This window comes from Panthera leo, chromosome A2, assembly GCF_018350215.1.
Source record: "Panthera leo isolate Ple1 chromosome A2, P.leo_Ple1_pat1.1, whole genome shotgun sequence".
In the NCBI taxonomy this organism is placed as follows: Eukaryota; Metazoa; Chordata; class Mammalia; order Carnivora; family Felidae; genus Panthera; species Panthera leo.
Window position 1 is genome coordinate 18,274,857 of NC_056680.1, and position 27,581 is coordinate 18,302,437.

Below are 27,581 nucleotides of genomic sequence, written 5' to 3' on the forward strand. Positions count from 1 at the left end.
TTAGAACAGCATTCTAATTTCTAGCTGGGTGCTTTGTTGCCTAGCTAAAAGACTACATTTCTTAGCTTCCCTTAATTAGATGTGGCCATGTACAAAGTTCTAGCCCATGAGATGTAATCAGCAGTGCCTGTGGGATTTCCACAAAGTCTTTCCTAAAGTGAAGTCACATGCCCTTCTTCATCCCCTTCCTTCTTTCTGCTGCTTAAACCTGGAACCAGGACTGCTTTCTGAACAGCCATCCTGGAATGTGAGGATGTAGAAGTGTGGATGAAGAACATGAATACCACATTCTGGAGTTGGAGGCATAACAGGTAGAAAGAGCCTGGATCCCAGTTGTTCTTGGGAGTCACCATCTCAGCCTCAGACTGCCTACTTCTACACTTCTTTTCTGTGAAAAATAATTGTCTTGTTTAAAATGGTATTTTTCAGGGGCGCCTGGGTGGCTCAGTCGGTTAAGCGTCCGACTTCAGCTCAGGTCACCACCCCACGGTCCGGGAGTTCGAGCCTCGCGTCGGGCTCTGGGCTGATGGCTCAGAGCCTGGAGCCTGTTTCCGATTCTGTGTCTCCCTCTCTCTGCCCCTCCCCCGTTCATGCTCTGTCTCTCTCTGTCTCAAAAATAAATGAACATTTAAAAAAAAAATTTTTTTTTTATATAAAAAAAAATAAAATGGTATTTTTCAGGTCTTTGTTACTTGTAGTCAAACTAATCCTCAACAATACAAACCCACAAAACCAGGTTGTCTAAAGCGAATGTTTCCCAAACTGGAGTGGATTCAACAACCCACTGGGATACATGAGGGAAACAAGAGAAACACATTTTCTAAGTCCAGAAAACATAAGAAATTTAGCTTTAAAATTTAAATCGCAGGGGTGCCTGGGTGGCTCAGTCATTTTGAGCATCCGAATTCGGCTCAGGTCATGATCTCACAGTTTGTGGGTTTGAGCCCCACATCGGGCTTCCTGCTGTCAGCACAGAGCCTGCTTCAGATCCTCTGTCCCCCTCTCTCTGCCCCTCCCCTGCTCACACACACTCTCTCTCTCAAAAAATGAATACACATTAAAAAAAACTTTTTTAAATTTAAATTGCATAAACTCCTTAGGAGAAGATTCCATAATGGAAAGGGCTCACAGTGCTGCCATCACTGATTTGTGACATCACGGTATGCTTAACATACTGCAATGAATATGTGCCTGGCTAAGTATATACAAAGGCAATACAAAGTTTTAATCAAACCCATAAAATGACCTAGTGATTTTAAAGGATTTTTTTTTTTTTTTTTTTTTTTTACACAAAAGCATTAGATAGAGGACAATACTAATAATGAAAGCATGACACTAAGCATATAGGTAAACAGGAAATGTGCTCAATATCATTCTTTAAATAACAGGAGTATGCAGGGGCACCAGGTTCACTCAGTCAGTAGAGCATAAAACATGTGATTCTTTAAAAACAAATTTTTTTAAAAATGTTTATTTATTTTTGAGAGAGACAGAGACAGAGTGTGAACAGGGGAGGGGCAGAGAGAGGGAGACACAGAATCTGAAACAGGCTCCAGGCTCTGAGCTATCAGCCCAGGGCCCGACGCGGGGCTCAAACTCATAAGCCATGAGATCATGACCTGAGCCGAAGTCGGACCCTCAAACGACTGAGCCATCCAGGTACCCCCAAAACATGTGATTCTTATCTCAGGTTCGTAAATTCAAGCCCCACACTGGGCTTGGAGCTTAATTTAAAAAAACAAACAATCGGAGCATGGAATGAAAACAGTGTTGAGACCAGACTTTAAACTACAATCTGGCACTCTGGCCACCCCATTCAGCTCCCTCTTTCCCTTTTTGCTTTGGATTCCTAATGGATATGGGACCTGCCTCAAGGTCCTATACTTGTTTCCTGTGTGTTTTGTCTTCCAAGCAGACTGCAAATCATCTCAGAGCAAATAACCTATCTTACATTTCTTTGCGGCTTTATGTGGTTTGGTACTTTAGTGGGCATGTAGTAAGTATTAAATAGAAGAAAATAAAAAAAATCAAAAAACATTTCTTTGAATGAGAAAGGAGATAGATTACCTCATTTTCAGAATCCAGGGCACAGACATTAATGGATTTCTCTCTTAAAAATTGTTCCTCCATGTTTAGTCTGACTGCAAACATCTTGATAGGATTCATATATCATTTTCTGTTTTTCTCATGCTCTCAAAATCACTTCAAGATTTTATATACTCTATAGATTTCTTCAGGCCTAGTTTGTATCGGTTTGTGCCCAAAGTCAAACAACCAGAGCTTCACAGGACACAAAATTCATCAGGAAATCCCTGGCTCAAAAAAAGGCTGCCAGCTTTGAATACATCCTTCCTAGAAGGCACTCAATTCTCAAGAAATAATCTCTCTCAATCTAATGTGGTTAAAGACACAAAATGAAAATGCCAGGGAGAACCAAAAAGGCTCTGGAACTTTTTCCTTATGGAACATGTGGCCCAGGAGAAGTGTAAAACCAATCAGCCCCTACTGCTGAGGAAGACAGAAATTACAAGTGATTACGGGACAAAATGAAAATGAAAGCCTCGAATTACAAGATGATTTATGGGAGTCTGGCCATACAACCAAAGTTGTTGACAAGAAGTGAAAAGTACAAACATCAGGTTATTTCCTGAAATGACCCAGGAAAATTTACTCTAGTCTTTCCTTTAACTTTGCTATAATCTAGCATCTTTTTCAAGTACATGGCTTGCCAGCTTGAAAGGAAATCACGCTGAGCTCTCTGCAGTCTCTCTGCCAGATGTGTCATTTTCTAGGCTGAATACGGTCTCAGAAATAATTCTTAAGAGCTTTGAGTAAAGGTTTATTTTTTCAGTAACCGTCAGCTATAACATATCTATTTAAGTCACCTGTAACAATATGTAAAGGACTGTAAATTTCTTTCATTGGTTCAAAATCTTTATGTAGGTTACTGTGCCGCCCTCACAAAAGTTGAAAGGAAAAAGAAATGACAAAAGGAGATCTCTGATGGTGCTGAGAGGGCACAGAAAATACCTACTCCAATTTATGTTATCTGCCATTACAAGACCAGTCTCTCCCACAATCTCAAAAAACTGTGTTTTGGTTGTGGACTAAACTTTGGCAAATTACATTAAGCAGTTACTGTTAACAAAAACAACCAATATTTTAACATATTTCTCACCCATATGCAAATAGAAACGGGTGTCCAAGAAAAGCAAGAGAAGGGCTACATGCAGTATCCCGTGTGATCCCATGCTTCATACTCAAAAGACACAAGGGCAGACAGCTCACTCACTCTCAGGAGCCACACCTGAGGCCTACAGGGCAGCACCCGAGGGGGTGAGGTATCTCAACAAGCATCTCTTATGGGGTCTGGCATCACCAGAGGCACTCAGTGAATAACAACTCCTACTACTAAGGTCTCCCCCGCTGCCAGCTTTAACCTCATGTCCTCTTTTTAATTTATAGAGTATTGCCACTTGTGGTATCACACACCTCCTTCATCTCTCCCTCTCTAATGGCTTCCTTCTCTCAGTCTACAATAAAGTGCAGAATGCCCCTATTTTAAAATAATAAATCTTCCCACATCCATGCTTACTTCTGGTTACCTTTCTCTCTCTGGCCTGTTCAAAGAAAAGGTATACATTTCTGCAGCTTCATACTGGCTTGCCTAAAATTCCTCCCATCTGCTTTCTGCCCAAACTTCTCCTGAAACTTTCTCAGAAATCACCAATGACCTACCTTCACAAAATCCAGTCTGCATTCTCCTTGATATTTTTTGTTGTAACTTACCTCCCTAACAAAATATGATCTCTGCTGTCTGTCTCCTTAGCTACAGCCTCCACGCCTAATCACTCCCCCAAGACTGGGTTTTTCCCTCATTCTCCTTATACTTTATTCTCCGGGGATCTCAATTCTTCAAAAACTACTTTTATGAAATGTCATTCCCAAATCTTTCTCTGACCCAGTCCCTGTTCTAAAACTCCTGATACACCTCCACTCTATGCTCCACTGGCATCTCAAATTCAACATCTCCCAGACATCATCCCAATCTCTGTCAAATCTTCTCTTTCCAGTTACCTCAGTCTTGGTGATGAAAACAAAATTACATTCCTAAGATACTCAACTCACTGTAGAAACCTTGTGGTTAAACAATTATCTTACTTTCTTTTCTTTGCTCCTCACAGCAAGACTGCTTTCAAGTTCTGAGGAATACTGCCCCTTCATGGGTCTCCCTTCCACCACTACCACCACCCACTTTGAGTTCCCATAATCATTGTTCCAATTCAAGTCTTCAGTACTGCCTATCTGGGAAGAAGGCAAAATTCCAACTGGTCTCACCTCCCTTCTATCCTGCTTGCTGCAGCCAAATTCTCCATTCCTATGTCTGGGCTTCAGCCCATTCTGCCTTTGCTCAAGGGCCTTCAGAAGGTCCTCAATGCCAAAATCAGGTCAAGACTCCTCAGCCTTACCATGAGGGTCCTTTAAAATACTAAAGCAGCCTATTTTCTCCTTTCATCTTCTCTCTCATCTTTATCACATACCTAATTCCGCTAACTGGCCTTGTAAACCACCCCCCCCCCCCCACCTCAGCTCAAAGTAATGCCTTATTTGAATTTTTTCTCCCTTTCTTCAGAAAATAACACCTCACCTGTCCATCCTAATATTGCCTTCTGTTCCAAAGCCTTTTATTTTTTAAGATTTTTTTTAAATTTTATTTTTAAATAATCTCTACGCCCACTGTGGGGCTTGAACTCATGATCAAGAGTCACATGCTCCACCAACTAAGCCAGCCAGGCACTCCCCAAAGCCCATTTCTTATTTCTGGTCCTACATCTTCCACCCCCGAAAATCAAATGTTGCCTCTAAGCAGGGCTTTGGTCCTCTCTTGGTACTTATATTCAATCACATCCTACTCTATGGGAGAGAGATAGCAGTTATATTTCTTGTGTACTTGACTCATATCCATTCCTGGAGTTTAAGCTCCTTCAGAACAGGTACCACATCTTGCTTGGCCTTTCCCACTTGGAGTTGCATAACTAATGGGGCAAGGACATGCTGAATGGGATGCTTATAAAGAGAAACAAAAACTCAAAGAAGGAGCATGTATCCCAAAAGTACTCCTGAAAACTTGACTCACTGGCACTCTCTGATCACTTTTCTTGCAGCAATCATAGTTTTTTATAGGACTCAGCAGAATGAAAAAGCAAAACAACAACAACAAACAGTTAAGAGTTTGTTGACTGAGAGGCACCTGGGTGGGTCAGTCATTTAAACATCTGACTTAGGCTCAGGTCAGGATCTTATGGTTTGTGGACTCGAGGCCTGTGTCAGGCTCTGTGCTGACAGCTCAGAGCCTAGAGCCTACTTCAGATTCTGTGTCTCCCTCTCTCTCTACCCTCCCCTGCTCACGCTATGTCTCTCTAAGATAAATAAACATTAAAAAGTTAAAAAAAAAAAAAAAAAAGATCAGACAACTGAAATTCTTTTATTTATTTATTTAAGTGATCTCTGCACCCAATGAGGGGCTGGAACCCATGACCCAAAGATTAAGAGTCACATGCTCTTCTCACTGAGCCAGCCAGCCCCGCCTGGAAACCTGAAATTCTAATCAAACTACCATAGGCTAAGCACAAAAATACTGAAAAAGACTTCAGTGTAGAATACTATTTGGACCTGGATATATGCTATACTAAGTAGAGAATTTCAATGATATTCTCTTGAAAAGCAGACTATTATCTAGAGAGAGAAAAAGAGAGAGAAAGAGAGAGAGAGAAAACTAGTGGGAGAAGGACAGAGAGGGAGATAGAGAATCCCAAACAGGCTCTGCACTGTCAGCACAGAGCCCTATGCAGGCTTGATCTCAAGGACTGTGAGATCATGACCTAAGCCAAAATCAAGAATTGGACACTTAACTGACTGAGCTACCCAGGTGCCCCTCAATGGCCTTCAGTTTTAAATATATACTTCCCACCTAAAAACATCTCTGTAAAATGCTGCTAGAAAGCCAGGTAGCACCTGAGCAAAGATGACTGCTCTTAGTGGTTATTGTTCATAGTAGGATAGTGTACCAAGTATATAGGGCCTGGTTCTGCCCTCTTACTTACAAAGCCAAGAAAATTCCCTGGAAAGGCAACACAGGCAGTTAACAATATCAGTGGCTGCTGCAACTCAAAGTCACCTACAACAGTGAAAAATGAAGAAGGTGACCCTGACTTGGATATGGAGCCTGCCTTGCCTGGTTCCTGGCTTTGATAATAGACCGTTTCATTCTATAGGCAAAATGAAAGCCCCTCAGTCTTCCTGGTATAGTCTCACTCACAAAGTTACTGATGACCACACACACAAGAAGTCAATAAGACCTTCTGTGTCCAGAATGCTTGGACACAGAGCTTTAAGTTACAGCAAGAGGGTGAACTCAACAATGACACATAGGTGGCTGTCTACAGCTAGCATTCAATCATCTCGTGGTTGAAGCATAAAAAACAAAACAAAAAGAACCCTTTATAACTGCTAATGGTCTCTACTAAAAGAGCAGGAACCTTTTGTTTTACTTGTCCGAAGACTCAAAACTTATCAAAGGCTGGCTCTTCCTCAGAACTCAAGAGGATGGGACTTGGGGTGCCTGGGTGGCTCAGTAAGTTAAGCAACCGACTGTTGATTTTGGCTCAGGTCGTGATCTTACGGTCCACACTGGGCATGGAGTGTGGTTAAGATTCTCTCTCTTCCTCTACCTCTGCCTCTACCCCCCTCAAGTGAGTGATTGCTCTAACAAATAAACAAACAGACAAACAGGATGGGACTGGCTTTGCTGCTTAGAAACACAGTGCTGGGAATGAATGGTAAGATGACACCTTTGTGGAAACCACCATCTTCCTTCTGCAAGAGGAAACGGGCTGTTGGGACATAAACTTTCTCCCCTGAACAGCAGTGAGGACAGAAGGTAAGAATGTTTTTTTTGTGCATGATGTGCAAATCCTGGCCAACATGGTCCTAAGTACTTGGAGCAATGCTCCTTTTCAGGGTGACTCCTCGGCTGGGACTGCTAATGAAGCACTTTTCAAAGCATATACCTCACTGGCCTTATCAGAGGCCCGGGATTTTGGAGGACAACCACAAGATAAACTTCACTGCCATATCTCATAGTGCTAATCGCATGCTGGTTGTGGCTCTCAACTACATTTCTGCCTATTACCTAACATACAACTTCAAAAAAAGACCAAAACACTATACTAACCATTCTTCTGGACTTCTTTTTAATAATACAAATGGTGCCAGAAGTTTCAAAATCTGCTATACTGCAACAAATCCTAACAAACTGTGTGGACCTTCATGAGTGACCATGATACCTTACACTGGTATATCACAATGCCCTTCCCATACATTTGGCAGGAACTTATTTGATCCTGAACTTCCAAAGGCAGATATAATTGTCATTCATTCCCATTTTATCAATGGGGAAAGAAGCTTAAGAGTTATTTGAATTTACTGAATGTAAGGCCAGTATGTTATTAAGACACATTAATTTTCAAACTGAAAAACCATTCTGGCCTAAAGCTCTACAGTTCCCCATGTACTTTTAGAGAGGCTGCTGAAATGTAATCTGTGCAACAGGGACAGACAACAAAGGATTTACTCCTTGCCAAAGAGGCCTACAAGTCAATCATACTCAAACTCTATTAGCCTATTATTTCTGCCAGCAAACAGATAAACTAGGACACGTCTACAAACGTAAGCAAACGTGTTGTGGAAGGACACCTAACTGGTTACACGATGGAGGGTGTGGGGGGTGGATGGGAATAGACACATGTGAAAAGAAGCTATTCTATTAAAGTGTGTGTATAGACACACACACAAAATCTTTCTTAAAAATAGCTTTACTGAAATATAATTCATATACCATACAATTTACACATTTAAAGTATACAATTCTGGGGATCAAATGTACAGCATAGTGATTACAGTTAATACTGTATTACACACTTGAAAGTTGCTAAGGAGTAAATCTTAAATGATCTCACCACAAAAAATTATGGTGATTATATGACATGATGCAGGTGTCAGCTAATGAATAAAAAAAAAAACCACTTTGTACACCTTCAATGTACACAATGTTTTATGTCAATTATACCTTAATAAAGCTGGAGAAAACTATACAATTCAATGGGTTTTGGTATATTACGTTACTAATGTTTAGAAGTTGTGATAATATATAACAAAATTTGCCATTTTAACTATTTTTTTCATGTTTTACTTATTCATTTTTGACACAGAGAGTGAGTCAGAGAGAGAAAAAGAGAAAGAGAGAAAGAGACAGAGAGAGAGAGAGGGAGAGAAAGGAAGAATCCCAAGCATGCTCTGTGCTGTCAGTGCAAAGCCCAACATGGGGCTAGGTCTCACAAACGTGATCACGACCTCAGCCAAATGAGTGAGATGCTTAACCGATTGAGCCACCCAAGGACATTGTAACTAATTTTTTTTACTTTTTTTTTTTTTGGAGACACGGGGGGCGGGGGGGGGGAGGGAGAGACAGAGACAGAGACAGAGAGAGAGAGAGAGAGAGAGAGAGAGAGAGAGAGAATATGAATCTGAAACAGGCTCCAGGCTCTGAGCTGTCAGCACAAAGCCCGACACGGGGCTCGAACCCATGAACCATGGGATCACGACCTGACCTGAAGTCAGAAGCTTAACTGACTGAGCCACCCAGGCACCCCCCCATTTTAACCATTTTTAAGTATACAACTTTAATACTGTGATTTATATATATTTGGTCTTAGTGTCTGTTCCTGGCATATGGCTCCTGAAACTCTTGTAATTTCCTAAATTACATGAACAATGGGAGGATTTTTTGTTATATTTGGTCTTTTGTCTTCAAATAGCTCCAGTTCCTGAAACAGCTCTGGGATGATCGATCAAAGTGAAAGGAGTGTCTCACTATTCATAACAAACTCTATTCAACCACACCTGAGCTTCTGTCAGTGAAGTGACTTTGGAAAATCCCTAAAGATGGGGACTGGTTGCCAGGAAAACCAACCTTATGATTAGGGAGTTGCAACTTTGAGTGCCTGCCCCCCAACCTAGGGTAGAGAAGAGGGGCTGGATGTTGAAGCAATCACCAAAAGCCAATGATTTAATCAATCGTGCCTACTTAAAGCCTCAAAAAAACCAAAGGGCAGGATTCAGAGAGCTTCCAGGTTGGTGGAGATGTGCAGGGATTGAGAGAGTGGCACATCTTGGGTGGGCAGGCAAGCAAGCTCCACGCACCCCTTTCCACATATCTTGCCCTATGCATCTGGCTGTTCTTGGGTTATATCCTTTTACAATAAACTGGTAATCTAACAAGTAAAATATTTTCCCGAGTTCTGTAAGCTGTTCTGGAAAATCGACTTCCAGGAAGAGATCACGGTAACATGTAATTTATATTCAGTCAGTGAGAAATACAGGTAACAACCTGGACTTGCTACTGAGGTCTGAAGTGGGGAGCTGTGGGGCAGTCTTGTGGGACTGAATGTTTAACCTGTGGGATCTGATGCTAACTCCAGGTAGATAGTGTCAGAACTGAACTGAACTGTAAGACACCAGTCAGGGTTGCAGAAACGTTTGGTGGGGGACCCTCCTCCATATTTGGTGACCAGAAGTATGAGAAATGGAAGATGTTATAGTGGCGTACTGAGAGTAAAGATACAAACAGGAGATGTTTTTTCCTTTACAACAATTCACTAGCAATAATTACATTTACAATGTTGTGCAATCATTGCCACTATCTATTTTCAAAGCTTTTTCATCACCTCAAAGAGAAACATCACCATTAAGCAATAACTCCCCACTCTTCTCTCCCCTTAGCCCTTGATAAACTACTCTAATCTACTGTCTCTATAAATTTGCCTGTTCTACATATCTCATATAAATGAAATTACACAATATTTGTCATTTGTTCTTACTTCACACAGCATAATGTTTAATGTTCATCGATGTTGTAGCACGTACCAAATTTCATTCCTTTTTATGGCTGCACTATTTTCCATTGTGTGGATATATCACATTTTATTTGTCCAGTCATCTGCTGATGGATACTTGACATTACTTTCACCTTTTAGCTACTGTAATAATGCTGCAATGAACACTGGTGTACAAGTAAGTATCTGCTCAAGTCTCTGCTTTCAACTCCTTCGAACAAATATACACCTGGAGTGGAACTGTTAGGCATTCTATGTTTAGCTTTTTTCAGAACTGCCAAAATGTTTCCTACAATAGCTGTACCATTTTACATTCCCATTGGCAATGTACAAAGATTCCAATTACTCCACATCCTTGTCAACACTTGTTATTTTCTTTTTTGTTTTTTTAATTATTGCCATTTAAGTGGGTGTGAAGTGGTATCTCATACGGGTTTGTTTTGTTTTTTTTTAATGTTTTATTTGCTTTTTGAGAGAGAGCGAGAGAGCGAGAGAGAACAAGCAGGGGAGGGGCAGAGAGAGAGAGAGATACACACAGAATCCGAAGCAGGCTCCAGGCTCTGAGCTGTCAGCACAGAGCCCAACGTGGGGCATGAACTCACGAATGGCTGAGAGATCCTGACCTGAGCTGAAGTCGGATGCTTAACTGACTGAGCCACCTAGGCGCCCCTTGTATTTCATATGGTTTTGATATGCATTTCCCTAATGACTAATAATGTTGAGCATCTTTTCATAGGCTTATTGGCCATTTGTAAATCTTCTTTGGGAAAACATCTATTCGAATCCATTGCCCATTTCTGAACTGGATGGTTTCCACTATTTTGTTTGTTTCCACTTTCTTGACAGTGTCCTTTGAGACACATAAGTTTTTAATTTTGATACAGTCCAATATCTAATTTTTTCCTTGACTGCTGATACTACAACCTTGGATTGCAAATAACTTGTTCTGCGAGTGTTCCACAAGATAAGCAAACGTTTCTAATAAATTTTAACTTGATAAATGAGTGATGTCTTGCAATATGGGTGGTTTGTGATGCCAAATGTCACATGATCACAATTGAGCCAATGGTTCTTGAAATTCGCTTTAAAAAAAAAATTTTTTTTTTTTTTTAATGTGTATTTATTTTTGAGAGAGACAGAGACAGAATGCAAGTGGGTTAGGGGCAGAGAGAGAGGGAGACACAGAAGCAGAAGCAGGCTCCAGGCTCTGAGCTGTCAGCACAGAGCCCAATGCGGGGCTCGAACTCACAAACCGTGAGATCATGACCTGAGCTAAAGTCGGACGCTCAACCGACTGAGCCACCCAGGCGCCCCTTGAAATTCGCTTTGATATACGAGTGCTTTGGATTACAAAGCATGTTTCCGGAATGTATTATGCTCACAAACCAAAGTTTTACTGTAATTTGTGTCATATCTAGGAAATCACTGCCAAATCCAAGGTCATGAAAAACCTAATGCTTTTTTCTTTAAAAAAAATTTTTTTAATGTTTATTTTTGACAGAGACAGAGACAGAGACAGAGAGAGAGAGAGAGAGAGAGACAGAGCATGAGTGGGGGAGGGGCAGAAAGAGAGGGAAACACAGAATCTGAAACAGGCTCCAGGGTCTGAGCTGTCAGCACAGAGCCCAACGCAGGGCTCGAACTCATGGACAGTGAGATCAGGACCTGAGATGAAGTTGGATGCCCAACTGACTGAGCCACCCAAGCACCCCCCTAATGCTTTTTTCTAAGCGTTGTATGGTTTTAATTCTTATGTCTTGACTACTGTTGGTTTGTAATAAGTTTTGAAACCAGAAGGTGTGAGTCCTCCAACTGTTCTGTTTTCTAGATTGTTTTGGCTATTCTGGGTCCCCTGGATTTCCAAATGAATTTTAGGAGCAGCTTATTGATTTTTGCAAAGAAGGCAGCTGAGGTTTTTAATAAGGACTGCACTGAATCTATAGATCAATTTGAGAATTATTACCACCTTTACAGTATTAAGTCTTCAAATCCACGAAGACAAGATGTCTTTCCATTTATTTAGGTCATCTTTTGTTTTTTGCAGTCCTCTCCTTCCCAGCTTCCTTCTTCTCCTTACATATGCCTAAACCCATATATATTTAAAGGTGGAGAAGTCTGGTCTCTCACCACTTTGTAGGAAATAATAGGGAAATGCCAGAAATAGTAAACACTTAAAAATGTTATTACAAACTTTTTTACTTTTTATTTACACATTTAATCATCGTAACTGCCCTATGAGACAGAGCCTAGTATTCTCATTTCATAGATAAGGAAGCTGAAATACAGAAAGACTAACTTGCTCAACTTAACTGGATTACTAGCCAGTAAGGTGCAGAAATGGACACTGAACAAATAAGCAATCTGTTCCAGAGTCCCTGTTTCTAAACACTCCACTTTCTTGCCCTCCTTCCTCACCCTCAAATGTCAAGAAGCAATCCTATAGTTCGTAGTGTCCTTTTCTCCTTTGCCTACCCAAGTAAACGTTAGTGACATTGTTAAAAATTAAGTCAATATGTAACTTAGGGGTTGCCTGGGTGGCTCAGTTGGTTTAGCGTCTGACTTTGGCTCGGGTCAGGATCTCGTGGTTTGTGGGTTCGAGCCCCAGGATGGGCTCTGTGCTGACAGCTCAGAGCCGGGAGCCTGCTTCAGATTCTGTGTCTCCCTCTCTCTGCCCCTCCCTGACTCATGTTCTCTCTCTCAAAAGTAAACATTAAAAAATTTTTTTTTAAAAATGTAACTTAGGAGGATTGATTACTCTTCAATATTTCTCATTGAGTTTTTGATTTTTTGATCCAAAGTCCTACGGTTTTGGGGCACTTTGCTGGCTCACTAGACAGAGCATGCAAGTCTTGATACTGGGGTTATGAGTTCAAGTCTTATGTTGGGGGGTAGAGATTACTTTTTTTTTTTTTTTTTTTAAGTCTTGTGGTTCTAAACCTATGTTACATTTATTTCATGTTTCCTAGCCTTTTATGATTTTTTTTGCACCCATTCTTTTTAGAATGTCATTTACATAAAAAAAGGAAGAAAAGAATTGCCAAACATCAAGTATGTTTGAATTGCTATGAAGTTAGCAACTCTTGGTTCTAGTGTGTCTTAAGTCTGCTTACTCTCACTGGGGGACAGATGGATGTCAAGCAAGGGCTGTGGCTTACGTAGCTACAGGAAACTCCGCTACAGTAAGACTGATAAGTGGTAGCCAGCCCTTTTCACACTTGTTTTTACAAGTCTGATGATTTCCTGTGGTAACTACAGCCTATTTGCACTCCTGCCTGCCTTGCTCACACTTACAGTGTGGAAGTGGTCTGTCCATCAGACATTTTTTAGCAGTTAACAGTGGCTGCTTCCTGCACTTGGGGCAGGTAAACCACAATCACACATTAACATTCAATTGTCTCCATTTCACATAGCAGTCTGGTAATTTCTTCATGTTTCTGTGACCATGATGTAGATGCATATATGTCTAAATAGCTTCCTGAAGGCTTTCTGGAGTGCTCATTTAGCCTAGAATTTAGTATACAACATTCTAGCCTTCCTAGTTTAACTGAATTGGAAATTAGTAATAACTGCTCACTGGACAAAAAGTAAATACTGTAAGACACTAATGACTGACCTAATGCCCTATATTTTTAATCCTAAAATCATTATTTTTCAATTAACAAAATAACTTGTTAAGGCAAGTATCTAGCCATAACACTTCAACTAGCTGCTATTTCCTTAGGAATCCTGGGTTTCTAGTTAGTGGTTCTGAAAGTGGTCCTCAGACTAGTGCTATCAACCTCACCTGACAACCTGAAAGAAATGCAAATTCTCAGCTCTGACTACAAACCTACTGAATCAGAACTTCTAAGAGTGAGTCCATTAATCTGGGTTTAAACAAGCCCTCCAGGTAATTCTGACTCATGCTCAACTTTAAGAACCTCTGAGTTAGTGTATGTGTAGCTTTACTGTATGGGTAAAATGAAATACCTACCCACCACGCACCCAGAGCTAAATTTTACTGAGTCTTATAATTTCTCTGAAATCTTTTTATCTGCTTCTTAGTGATTGTCTGAACTACTCTTTTGGCTTCTATTATAAAATCTCAATCTACATTTTAGAATGTTTCATAGGAATCTTATTTCTCCAATCAGATTGAATTTCTTAGTCCAAAGTAATCCTTTTTCAAAAAAGCAGCTTTCTAAAATGGCCAATAAACACAGGAAAAGGTATTCAAAGGTGAAGGAAAAGATATCTGATGTTCATGAATTTAAGGACTTGACTTTAAGAGAGAGTGAGCATGAGCAAGGGGGAGGGAAAGAGAGAGACACTGGGATCATCACCTGAGCCTAAACCAAGAGTTGGACGTTCATCTGACTGAGCCACCAGTCACCCCAAGGACTTGATACTTTTAATCTAACAGTACTGTACAAAATGATCTACAGAAGGGCGCCTGGCTGGCTGGGTCAGTGGGGCATAAGACTCTTGATCTCAGGGTCATGATTTTGAGCCCCACACTGGATGCAGAGATTACTTAAAAATTTTAAAAATACACAAGGACCCCTGGGTGGCTCAGTTAGGTGTCTGACTCTTGATTTCGGCTCAGGTCATGATCTCATGGTACATGGGATTGAGCGGCGGTGCCGGGCTCTGCAATGACAGCACAGAGCCTGCTTAGAAATCTCTCCCTGCCCCACCCCTGCTCGCGTGCAAGCTTGTACACCTCTCTCTCTCCCAAAATAAATATTTAAAATAATAATAATAATAATAATGGCACAAAAACAGACACTCAGACCAATGAAACAGAATAGAGAACCCAGAAATGGGCCCACAAATGTATGGGCAACTCATCTTTGACAAAGCAGGAAAGAATATCCAATGGAATAAAGACAGTCTCGTCAGCAAGTGGTGCTGAGAAAACTGGACGGAGACATGCAGAAAAATGAACCTGGAACACTTTCTTACACCACACACAAAAATAAACTCAAAATGGATGAAAGACCTAAATGTAAGACAGGAAGCCATCAAAATCCTCGAGGAGAAAGCAGGCAAAAACCTCTCTGATCCTGGCTGCAGCAACTTCTTACTTAACACGTCTCCAGAGGCAAGGGAAACAAAAGCAAAAATGCACTACTGGGACCAAAATAAAAAGCTTCTGCACAGCGAAGGAAACAATCAGCAAAACTAAAAGGCAACCAACAGAATGGGAGAAGATATTTGCAAATGACATATCAGATAAAGGGTCAGTATCCAAAATCTATAAAGAACTTATCAAACTCAACACTCAAAAAACAAATAATCCAGTGAAGAAATGGGCAAAAGACATGAATAGACACTTCTCCAAAGAAGACATCCAGATGGCCAACCGACACATGAAAAAATGCTCCACATCACTCATCATCGGGGAAATACAAATCAAAACCACAATGAGATACCACCTCACACCTGTCAGAATGGCTAACATTAACAACTCAGGCAACAACAGATGTTGGCAAGGATGCGGAAAGAGAGGATCTCTTTTGCATTGCTAGTGGGAATGCAAACTGGTGCAGCTACTCTGGAAAACAGTATGGAGGTTCCTCAAAAAATTAAAACTAGAACTACCCTACGACCCAGCAATTGCACTACTCAGTATTTATCCAAGGGGTACAAGTGTGCTGTTTCAAAAGGACACATGCACCACCATGTTTATAGTAGCACTATCGACAATAGCCAAAGTATGGAAAAAGCCCAAATGTCCAGTGGATAAAGAATATGTGGTGTGTATGTATACATATACATACACATATATATACATACATACACAAAATGGAGTATTACTTGGCAATCAAAAAGAAATGAAATCTTGCCATGTGCAACTACATGGATGGAACTGGAGGGTATTCTGCTAGGTGGAATTAGAGAAAGACAAATATGACTTCACTCCTATGAGGACTTTAAGATACAAAATAGATGAACATAAGGGAAGCAAAAATAATATAAAAACAGGGAGGGGGACAAAACATAAGAGACTCTTAAATATGGAGAACAAATAGAGGGTTACTGGAGGGGTTGTGGGACGGGGGACAGGCTAACGGGTAAGGAGCATTAAGGAATCTACTCCTGAAATCACTGTTGCACTACACAATAACTTGGATGTAAATTAAAAAAATAAATTAAATTTTATTATTATTTTTTTAACGTTTATTTTATTTTTGAGACAGAGAGAGACAGAGCATGAATGGGGGAGGGGCAGAGAGAGAGGGAGACACAGAATCGGAAGCAGGCTCCAGGCTCTGAGCCATCAGCCCAGAGCCCGACGCAGGGCTCGAACTCATGGACCGTGAGATCGTGACCTGAGCTGAAGTCGGACGCTTAACCGACTGAGCCACCCAGGCGCCCCTTTTTATTTTTTTTTTAAATTTTTTTAAAATAAATTAAATTTATTTTTATTTTTTTTTAAATATATGAAATTTATTGTCAAACTGGTTTTCATACAACACCCAGTGCTCATCCCAAAAGGTGCCCTCCTCAATACCCATCACCCACCCTCCCCTCCCTCCCACCCCCCATCAACCCTCAGTTTGTTCTCAGTTTTTAACAGTCTCTTATGCTTTGGCTCTCTCCCACTCTAACCTCTTTTTTTTTTTTTTTTCCTTCCCCTCCCCCATGGGTTTCTGTTAAGTTTCTCAGGATCCACATAAGAGTGAAACCATATGGTATCTGTCTTTCTCTGTATGGCTTATTTCACTTAGCATCACACTCTCCAGTTCCATCCACGTAAATAAATTAAATTTTAAAAAGAAAATAATAATAAACAAATGGGATAAGATAAAGACACCAGAAATAAACCTTCACAAATATGGCCAATTGATTTTTGACATGGTACCAAAATATTCTATGAAAAAGGACAGTCTTTTCACTAAACAGTGCTGGGGGAAACCATATATTCACATGTAGAAGAATTTAGACTCAGGACACCTAGGTAGCTCAGTTGGTTAAGCATCCAACTCTTGGCTTCGGCTCGGGTCATGATCTCATAGTTCATGGTTTTGAGCATCTTGTTGAGATCTGTGCTGACAGTGCAGAGCCTGCTTGGGATTCTGTCTCCACCTCAAAATAAAATAAACTTTAGACAGGCCCATGTGAGCAGATTCCAACACATGCAACTGCCTGGAGAGAGGGAGCCAGTGTCCTATGTCAGAGCTGCTGGTGGGGAGGAGCAGCCGCTGCCACCCAGGACTGGGCTCTTAGGGAGGAGGAGACAAGAAAATGGCAGACGACCCCAGTGTGCTGACAGGAATGTGGAGATCTGGAAGATCAAGAAGCTCACCAAGAGCTTCGAGGCAGCCCGCGGCAATGACACAAGCATGGTACCGTTGATCATTTCTCCCAAAGATCAGATTTCCCAAGTGGCAAAAGTGTTAGCAGATGAGTTTGGAACTGCATCTAACATTAAGTCATGAGTAAACCACCTTTCAGTCCTGGGAGCCATTAATTACATCCATACAACAAAGACTCAAACTTTATAACAAAGTACCTCCAAATGGCCTCGTTGTTTACTGTGGTACCACTGTAACACAAGAAGGAAAGGAAAAGAAAGTCAACATTGACTTTGAACTTTTCAAACCAATTAATACATTGTTGTACTTGCGTGACAACAAATTCCATACAGAGGCTCTTACAGCACTACCTTCGGATGACAGCAAGTTTGGCTTCATTGTAATAGACGGTAGTGGTACACTTTTTGGCACACTCCAAGGAAACACAAGAGAAGTCCTACACAAATTCACTGTGGATCGCCCAAAGAAACATGATAGAGGAGATCAGTCAGCCTTACGTTTTGTTCATTTAAGAATGGAAAAGTGACATAACTATGTTCGGAAAGTAGCTAAGACTGCTGTACAGCTGTTTATTTCTGCAGACAAAGTGAATGTGGCTGGTCTTCTTTTAGCCGGATCAGCTGACTTTAAAAGTGAACTAAGTCAATCTGATAGGTTTGATCAGAGGTTGCAATCAAGTTTTAAAATTAGTTGATATATCCTATGGTGGTGAAAATGGATTCAACCAAGCTACTGAGTTATCTACTGAAGTCCTCTCCAACGTGTGATTCATTCTTCAAGAGAAGAAAATAGGATGATACTTCGATGAATCAGTCAGGACACAGGGAAGTACTGTTTTGGAATTGAAGATACACTAAAGGCTTTAGAAATGGGAGCTGTAGAGATTCTAATAGTCTATGAAAATCTGGATATAATGAGATATGTTCTTTATTGCCAAGCCACAGAAGAGGAGAAAATTCTCTATCTAACTCCAGAACAAGAGAAGGATAAATCTCATTTCACAAAGAGACAGGACAAGAACACAAGCTGACTGAAAGCATGCCCCTGCTGGAATGGTTTGCTAACAACTATAAAAAATTTGGAGCTATGTTGGAAATTGTCACACATAAGTCACAAGAAGGATCCCACTTTGTGAAAGGATTTGGTGGAATTGGAGGTATTCTGTGGTACCGAGTAGATTTCCAAGGAATGGAATACCAAGGAAGAGATGACGAATTTTTTGACCTTGATGACTACTAGGTAGTCGACATGGGTCTGGCAAAACATGCCTCACCCTCTAGCATCCAACCCAAGAAGCATACCCATGGTGGAATCCAAACAGATCCCTGCCTTACAATTGGAACACTTCCAGAACTTAATCCACGGGCACTGGATACTGAAAAGAAAACCAAAACAAAACCAGACCCAACCCTACACTTTGGTTTGTCATGATGTCAGCGCAGCAGCCTACAACTAAGTTCCTAAAATGCCACTTTGGACTAATTTAAGAAAGTATCCCAGTTTTTACTTTTACTCAATAGTGACATTGGTTGCTCTTGTACTTTATGGAAAAAAAAAAATGGTTTTTTTAACCTTCATACATAGTATCAAAAATACTTAACTGCTGTATACCTTCAAAATTTAATAGAAATGAGATCATATGGTTTGTTTCTTATCTTGATTGAAGAAAAACTGCTGCATTTTGCAGTGACCCATTTACATGGCATTCTCAGCTTAGACTGCATGAGAAGAAATACATGCGGTGAAATGTTGGAACCAAAAAATAAAATAAAATAAAATAAAAACTTTAAAAAAATCTTAAAAAAAACTGTAACTGTCTACAAAGCTGGCTTCATTAAGCAATTAAGCAATATAACAAATAAGAACTTCACTGAGAGGTAAGTAAGAAAGATGTTGGGATAGAGAAATCAGCTCAGGGATCAAAGATCAAAAACTTAAGTCGGGGGCACCTGGGTGGTTCTGTAGGTTAAGTATCTGATTCTTGATTTCGGATCAGGTCATGATCTTAGGTTCATGGGTTCAAACCCTGTGCTGACAGTGTGGAGCCGGCTTGGGAGTCTGTGTCCCCCTCCCCCGCTCGCATGCCTGTGTGCTCACTTGCGTGCTCTCTAAGTAAATAAAATAAATAAATAAACTAAAAAAAAAAAAAAAGGAAATTTAAGCCTGGATCACAAAGCCATCCTGGATCACAAAGATAACTCCTAGCTATTAAGGACTGCACTGCATTAGCAATGTTTTCCAACAAAGTTCTCTGAAACTGAAAGTCCAAGTCTCCAGGTAAAGGGTCCAATTCACTGTATTCCATTATCATCTGCATCACAATATAATTTTATAAAAAGTAAAGGCATATTTGGTCCTAGACACATCTTCTTTCTGCCTAGGAATCCTCCCCACCTCTTGTCTATCTAGTAAATATTCACCTTCCAAAATAACAAAAATCATACTTTTAAAGTTTTTTTTAAGTAATCTCTACACCCAATGGGGGGCTCAAACTCATGACCCTAAGATCAAGAGTGGCACGATCTTCCAGTTGAGCCAGCCAGGTACCCCAAAAGTCACTTCTTTCCTGATCTCTGCCATTTCCCTTTCCCTCCCTACACAACCTCCTTCATAAATATCTTCACACTTATTTACCACTCTTATTTAACGGAGATTCTCTTTACTAAATTGAAAGCTAATTTAGGGCATGGGTAGTATTATTCATCTTTATACCACCAATGCCAGGAGCACATGGATGGATCAGTCTGTTGAGTGTCCAACTTTGGGTCAGGTCATGATCTCATGGTTTGTGGGTTTGAGCCCCGAGTTGGGCTTGGCACTGACAGCACCTGCTTCAGATTCTCTGTCTCCCTCTCTCTGTCCCTCCCTCCCTTCCCTGCTCATATGCCGGCTCTCCCTCAAAAATAAATAAACATTAAAAAAAAGAAAAGTGTACCACCAATGATGGACACCATTAGGGTACCTATGTGTGTTTCCTGAATGGGGGAAAAAAAAAACACAAAAAACACTATGTAATCTACCAGTGGCTGCTATATACAGAAAAAAATTTTCAATTTCAATCCACCTTTCAAAGGAATCACGTGTGAAGCTCTACTCAATACCATGAAGAAAGACTTCCCTCATATCTGAATCATACATAAGCAGGGAGGAAGCCAAAAACTTCTACAAGTTATAAACTGGAATATAAAAATAGTGGGAAAAGTATATAGGGGGAGCAGAATTATTGTTTGAAGCACTTTGAACGGAAGAGAGAGAATGTTAAGTCTGCACTCTCGGGCACCTGGGTGGCTCAGTCAGTTAAGCGTCCAACTTCAGCTCAGGTCATGATCTCACAGTCTGTGAGTTCAAGCCCCACGTCGGGCTCTGTGCTGACAGCTCAAAGCCTGGAGCCTGCTTCGGATTCTGTGTCTCCCTCTCTCTCTGCCCCTCCCCTGCTCATGCTCTGTCTCTGTCTCAAAAATAAATAAAAACATTAAAAAAAAAAAGTCTGCACTCTCTTCCAAAGACGGTACTATCATAGTTTTACTGCCCAACACAGTAGCCACTAGTCACGTGTCTATTTCTTAATTAATATTTTAATTAATTGAAATTTAAAAATTCACTTCCTTGGTCCCAATGACACATTTCAAATGCTCAACAGCCACAAAGGACTATTGTGTGTACAAGACAGACACAGAACATATCCATTATCACAAAAGGTGTAATTCTAAACAATTCTGCCATGGCTGTTTGGCAGACGCAGGATCTTATTCAATGTTCTCCTCATTTTCTTGCATGCTACAAAGATCTTCCAAAGAAAATATACCCATAATCTCATGCTATAGGTTTCCTAGAAAGCATTTACAGCAAACATCAGGTCATTTAAAGATAAATTCTGGCAGGCACTCCCACTCATCCCTCATGCCTCCTCCAAGTCAGTCCACTCTTCCACCCACTACTTCAGTAGGATGACAATCACCTCCTTCCTTGACAGGTCCAGCCTTGTCTAAATTCTTATCTCCTTACATCTGATCAGCCTAACACAAACCTAGAGTTTTTAATGGGCCATTCCCTGTTGCTAGAGAGCAGCCTTATCTGAAAGAAAGTCTTAGAGAAAACAATACAATGTAATTAAGTGCTGTAACACAAGTTCTTCCTCTCCTGTATGAACAAAGAGAAAGTAAGCAATTCTGCTAGAGGCTTCAGAGAAGGTAACATCTGACCTAGATAAGCAATTCTGCTAGTGGGCTTCAGAGAAGGTAACATTTGACCTAGACCTTGAAGAATGAGGACAAGTAACCTGAGGGGAGTTGAGAGTGGTAATGGCTTAGGAATACTTTCCTAATGTGAGGAACAGCCTGAGCAAATGACCTCAATGACCCTAAATATAAAAATTCAGAGGGGCGTCTGGGTGGCTCAGTTGATTAAGTGTCCAACTCTTGATTTTAGTTCAGGTCATGATCTTATGGTTTGTGGGTGCAAGTTCCACACAGGGCTCCATCGGGCTCTGCGCTGTCAGCAAGGGATTTTCCCTCTCCCTCTCTGCTCCTCCCCTGCTTGCGCACTCTCTCTCAAAATAAATACACAAATGTTAAAAAAAAAAAAAAAAATCAGAGAGGAGGGGCACCTGCCTGGCTGGCTCAATCTGTAGAGTGTGCACCCATGTTGGGTGTAGAGATTACTTAAAATAAATAAATAAATAAAATCTTAAAGAAAAAAAGGAATTCAGAGAGGAGACTGTTGGAAAATGAAGCTAGAAAGATGAATGGTTACACTGGAGGATCTGGAATGTCAATACACAGCAACCTGTATTCTATTCTGTAAACGAGGGAAAGCCACTGGAAAACACAATCAGATCTGTGATTTACAAAGACAGCTTTGGCAGCAGCATTTGAAATAGCTAGAAGGTGGACTGGGCAGGGATGAGAAGACCATGATGAGAGTATGAGAGTGCCCTGGAGAGAGAAGCCTAATGAAAAGGTGAGGTGGAAGGAGCACAATCTAATAGGCTTTTCCTAACACTACACACATTTCTGTCCTACCCCCACCCCCCTGAACCAGTTGAAAAAGATTAGTGCCCAGGTAAATTGTTACTGCAGGTAAAAACAGCATAGCCCTCAAGTGTATAGAATGGGGAGAGGCAGTGATCAATCCACAGAGACTGCCAGTAACATGGAAAAGGTAGGCACAAAAAACCCAGAGATATTTATATTTGAAGAGAGCAGTCAGAAAGCTATGATGACAACCAGCACCAAGAGAAAGGAAGAGGGTACTTCAAGGAATGGCTTCATATTATATGGCTAGCAAAAAGGGCATGGGCACAGCAATCAAAACCCTTTCAGTTGACCACAGGGGAAGAGTAGTAGACTGTGGTAGACTGAGAAGAGGAGGGCATGGAGGTCGGTAATATAAAATGTTCTTTCAGAAAGTTAGGAAATACATGTTACAACATGGATGAACCTTGAAAACTTTATGTTCAGTAAAAGAAGCCAGTCACAAAAGACCAAACATATGGTTCCAGTTATATGAAATGCCCAGAACAGACAAATCTACAGAGACAGATTAATGGTTGCCTAAGGCTGGGGGTTGTGATGGGAGACTGGGGAATGACAGTTGAAGAGTATAGGAGTTTCTTTTTGAGGTGATGAAAATACTCTAAAATTGATTATACAACTCTGTGAATATACTAAAACCCACTATTTGTATACTTTAAATGGGCGAATTGTATGGTATATAAATTGTACCTCATAAAACTGTTAGCAGGAAAAGTCCCACCCCCTTCCCCCCCAATTAAGAGAAAAAAAGGTCTGGAATGTGTGGTAGACTACCCATTGTCTGTCTGCCTCATTATCGTTCCCTTTCCTGGTCATACAGCTGCCAATAATAAAGACTACATTTCCTGGACTCTGTTGCACCTAGGTGAAGTCATTAAGGTCTGGCCAGTGGACTATATGCAGAATTGATGCAGGATAGAGGAGACTTGCTAGAGCAATGTTTTGAGATTAAGGGGAGTATATCTAGTACAGAAGTGGAAGGCGTGACCCTGGATATGAAATATTGACTCCTACAGGACTGCTCCACTGTTAACAGAGGAGGAAGCAGACCACAACAGCCAAACCACAGGCAAGTGAATAGAGGTGGTGGCAGACCCTTGTATTTGCTTCCATGTTCTCAATTAAGAAGCAAGATCGTTAGTTGACAGTAAGGCTAGGGAAAGAAAAAAGAAAGCGTGAGCTAAAGAGGTGGTGCTGTCTAAAAGTAGGAGAAGAAATGGGCTAAGGAATCGCAGTGGAACTGCTAAGCAGTGGTACAGGCCACCTTTCAAGTTAGGGGTCATGAATTCAAAGCAAGACCAGTAAGCATGTTTTTTTCCTTCTCCAGCTACATTCAGTTATAGGTGTAGAGTGAGTGAAAAGTTGGACTGAAAACAGGGCTGAGGTGTTCAGCCCTGAGCCTGGGTGGCTCAGTTGGCTAAGTGTCCAGCTCTTGGTTCTGGCTCAGGTCATGATCTCATGGTTCATGGGTTCAAGCCCTGCATCAGGCTCTGCCCTGACAGTGCAGAGCCTGCTTGGGATTCTCTCTCTCTGCCCTTCCCCAACTCGTGAGCATGTGCTTGTGTGCTCTCTCTCTCTCAAAATAAATAAAACTTTAATTTTTTAAAACACATTTTATTTGTGGGGCACCTGGGTGGCTCAGTCGGTTAAGCATCCAACTTCGGCTCAGGTCATGATCTCATGGTTCGTGGGTTCAAGCCTCGCATCGGGCTCTGTGCTGACAGCTCAGAGCCTGGAGCCTGTTTCGGATTCTGTGTCTCCCTCTCTCTCTGCCCCTCCCCCACTCGCACTCTGTCTCTGTCTCAAAAATAAACAAACATAAAAAAAAAACCACATTTTATTTTTTTGAGAGACAGAGCACAAGAAGGGGAGGGGCAGAGAGAGAAGGAGACACAATCCGAGGCAGGCTGCAGCCTCTGAGCTGTCAGAACAGACCTCAATGCATGGCTTGAACCAAGGAACCAGGAGATCATGACCTGAGCCCAAGTCAGACACTCAACTGACTGAGCCACCCAGGCGACCCAAAATAAAACTTTAAAATAAATAAATAAAAATAAATAGGGCTGAGGTTTTGCCAGATAAGATGAAATGGGACAGGAGAAAAAGGGTTGAGAATATATACAAGGGAGTGATTACAGTAATGAACTATGAACTCTAAGTTGAGTAAGGAGAAAAGTGGTAACTGAAGATGAGGAGCAGTAAAAGGGAAGTAAGATCAATGGACTGTAAGCCCCAGTGAGGCTGAAGAATTTCAGTGTCTGAGTATTAGATGGATTAAGTCATAAAACTAGCATATTACCATTGTTGTAGGGGGCAATTTCTTTGTAGGGTCACTGGCAACATCTATCAGAATTCAAACTGCATATATCCATTGAACCAGCAATTCCACTTACAAAAATTTATTCTACAAATATATTCACACATAAATACAATCACTTGTGTTCAAGAATGCTCACTTCAGCAATATTCATAATACCAAAAGACTAAAAACAATCTAGATGTTCCTTCTCCACAGAAGAAGATATTGGTTAAATATCTTAATCATACAATGGCATATTATGCAACCATTAAAAATAAAAAGGATTTGGGGCACCTGGGCAGCTCAGTTGGTTAAGCATCAGACTTCAGCTTAGGTCATGATCTCACAATTTGTGAGTTTGAGTCCCGCTTTGGACGAGCTTGGGCCCTCCTTCAGGTGAGCTCGAACCCCACTTCGGATAAACATGAGCCCCCACATCAGGTGAACCCTGCTTTTTTCTCCTTCCCTGCCCCTCGTGGGATTCTCTCTCCCTTTCTCTCTGTCTCTTGCTCACTTGCGACCTCTCTCTTTCTGTCTTGCTAAATACAGATAGACAGCTAGATAGATAAAAATAAAAAATATATAAATAAAAATAAAGGCTAGACTCTTTAAAAATAAAAAGATATGTTAACAAGTGATCTCCAAGATAGACTATTAAATGAGAAGAGTTAAGGGGCTAAATACGTATACTATCATAACACTGTGTAATGGTGGGATGTATAGACATACAGAACAGGGTCTGGCAGAAATGCACAATTAATATTCACTGAAGAACAATGGACACTAGTGTAATCACAGACTCTCTCAACAAAGGCTGCCTCTAGGAACCATATATCATTTTGTATTGAATCTACCAAATGTATTATGTTTTTTGTTTTGTTTCAAAGTAGTCTCCACACCCAAAGTGGAACCTAATACAGGGCTTGAACTCACAATCCTGAGCAGAGATCAAGAATTGGATACTGGGGTGCCTGGGTGGCTCAGTCGGTTGAGCGTCCGACTCTGGCTCAGGTCACGATCTCACGATTCTTGGGTTCGAGCCCCACCTTGGGCTTTGTGCTGACGGCTCAGAGCCTGGAGCCTGCTTAGGATTCTATGTCTTCCTCTCTCTCTGCCCCTCCCCTGCTCTTTCTCTCTCTCTCTCTCTCAAAAATAAACATAAAAAAAAAAAAAAAAAGTCAGATATTTAACCAACTGAGCCACCCAGGCACTCCTGTATTTTTTTTAAAAGATTACAGCACTGACATATAGATCTTTCCAAGTCAGTACACGAGGTAAAAAAAGAAAAAAAAAAAAAAGAAAAAAAGAAAAACCAAAGCAGTAGTACAACATACACAAAGATCCATCTTGGAATCTGACGTCCTAAAGGCTTATAAAAGTATACTGTCCCCTCTCCCCCTTACAACTTCCCTAGGCTAGCCAAGACTGACTCACTACTCTCTCTTCCCTACAAAGAAGTAAAATAAGAGTATCTGTGATCAAGCACAGTTTAACACCGCCAACAACTGATTCCCACCACTCCTAACACTTCTCTTTATCTCCTTGTAGGCCAAGAGTTACAACTTCCCCCAGAGGGGCCTCCCTGACTACTCAAACACATATTTTTCTTCATCTATTAACTCCTATAGTGCTTGGTCTACTAGGTGCTGCTTCCCAAATTACGTAAGCCTACATCACTTGGTATTCTGCTTGCACTGGTAGTGAGAAGGCTCTGTACCCTGGTACTAGTATTCAGAACAGCTGTGAATCTTTGGGCAAGTTACTTAAGCCCTCTGTGTCTCTACTTCCTCATTTGTACCAACGGGAAAAATAATGGTTCCTATCCTCACAGAATAGTGGTAATTATTAAATGAGTAACAGAGGAAAGGGCTTAGAACAAACAATACCTAGCATGTAACAGCTGTTTAACTATTGGATACTATTACCTGTAAATTTCAATAAAAAAGACTGTATCTTCAATTCTATATTCCCCATAATGCCCAACAGGGTCAAATATGGCAATGAAGGGAAGTGTTTGCTGATTGAATCAAAGAAAAGAAACCTAGCCTTTCTAAGTTAATAGATAAAAATGCACTGATATAGGGGCACCTGGCGGTCTCAGTCAAAAGAAAGAACCCGCTACTCTTGATCTCAGGGTCATGAGTTTGAGCCCTGTGCTAGGTGTAGAAATTATTAAAAATAAATAAATAAATAAACTTAAAAAAAATGCATGGGTGTAAGAAAGAGTTAATTTTTTAACTTTTTGAAGGGAAACTTTCAAAAGCTCAAGTTACTAAGATTAGACATTAGCCTTCAAATTTACTTCCTCTAAGCACTTCCCTTCTTTTCTAAGTTGGCCTTAAGTCTCATTCTTAAGAAGAAATTGCTTCTTTTCCAACAAGACTTACAAGCAGCAAACTATTATATATAAAACTCCCTAGTCCATACATTTATGTATGAAATATCATAAAAGAGAGGGGGGGAAAAAGACTAAACATCTATCTTATCATCTTCTATATGGCAAAAAAGCCTTGAAGTAAGCAATCCTGGGAGTCTTTTTTTAAGTTTATTATTATTATTTTTAGTAATTTCTACACCCAAGAAAGCTTGGGTGCTTGGGAAATCTTGGGGCTTGAACTCTCAACCCCGAGATCAAGAGTCATATGCACTACTGACTGAGCCAGCCAAGCACCCCATTCTTGGAATATTTTAAAGCAGCAACTTCAACTGCTGAAGAGACTCATTACGGGAGATTAAAAAATAACCTATTCACAGCTAAAACACTGAAGATTGCAAACTATTTTTCCCATAAATTAGAGAAAATTCAAGGATACCTGAATACAGTGGTGTTTTTTCAAAACTGAAGCTTTTCCCAATCTAGCAAATAACTGTTTTTTAAGGCCAAGTGTTTTTAAGGCCTATAAGGATTCCTTTCTTGTATTCTAGTAAGTGTTTCCCGAACAGTAGATAAAGGGCCTAGAAATTGTGCACTACCATTACCGTATCTTACCTTATG

At 40.7% G+C, this 27,581-nt stretch overlaps 1 protein-coding gene and 1 pseudogene across 2 annotated transcripts in view; one reads left to right on the forward strand and one right to left on the reverse strand.

The window, feature by feature from the left end:
- Positions 1–27,581, reverse strand: part of RHOA (ras homolog family member A) — a 63,418-nt gene that overhangs the window by 16,090 nt on the left and 19,747 nt on the right. The window lies entirely within an intron of this gene.
- On the forward strand, positions 17,184–18,780 carry LOC122214339 (annotated as a pseudogene).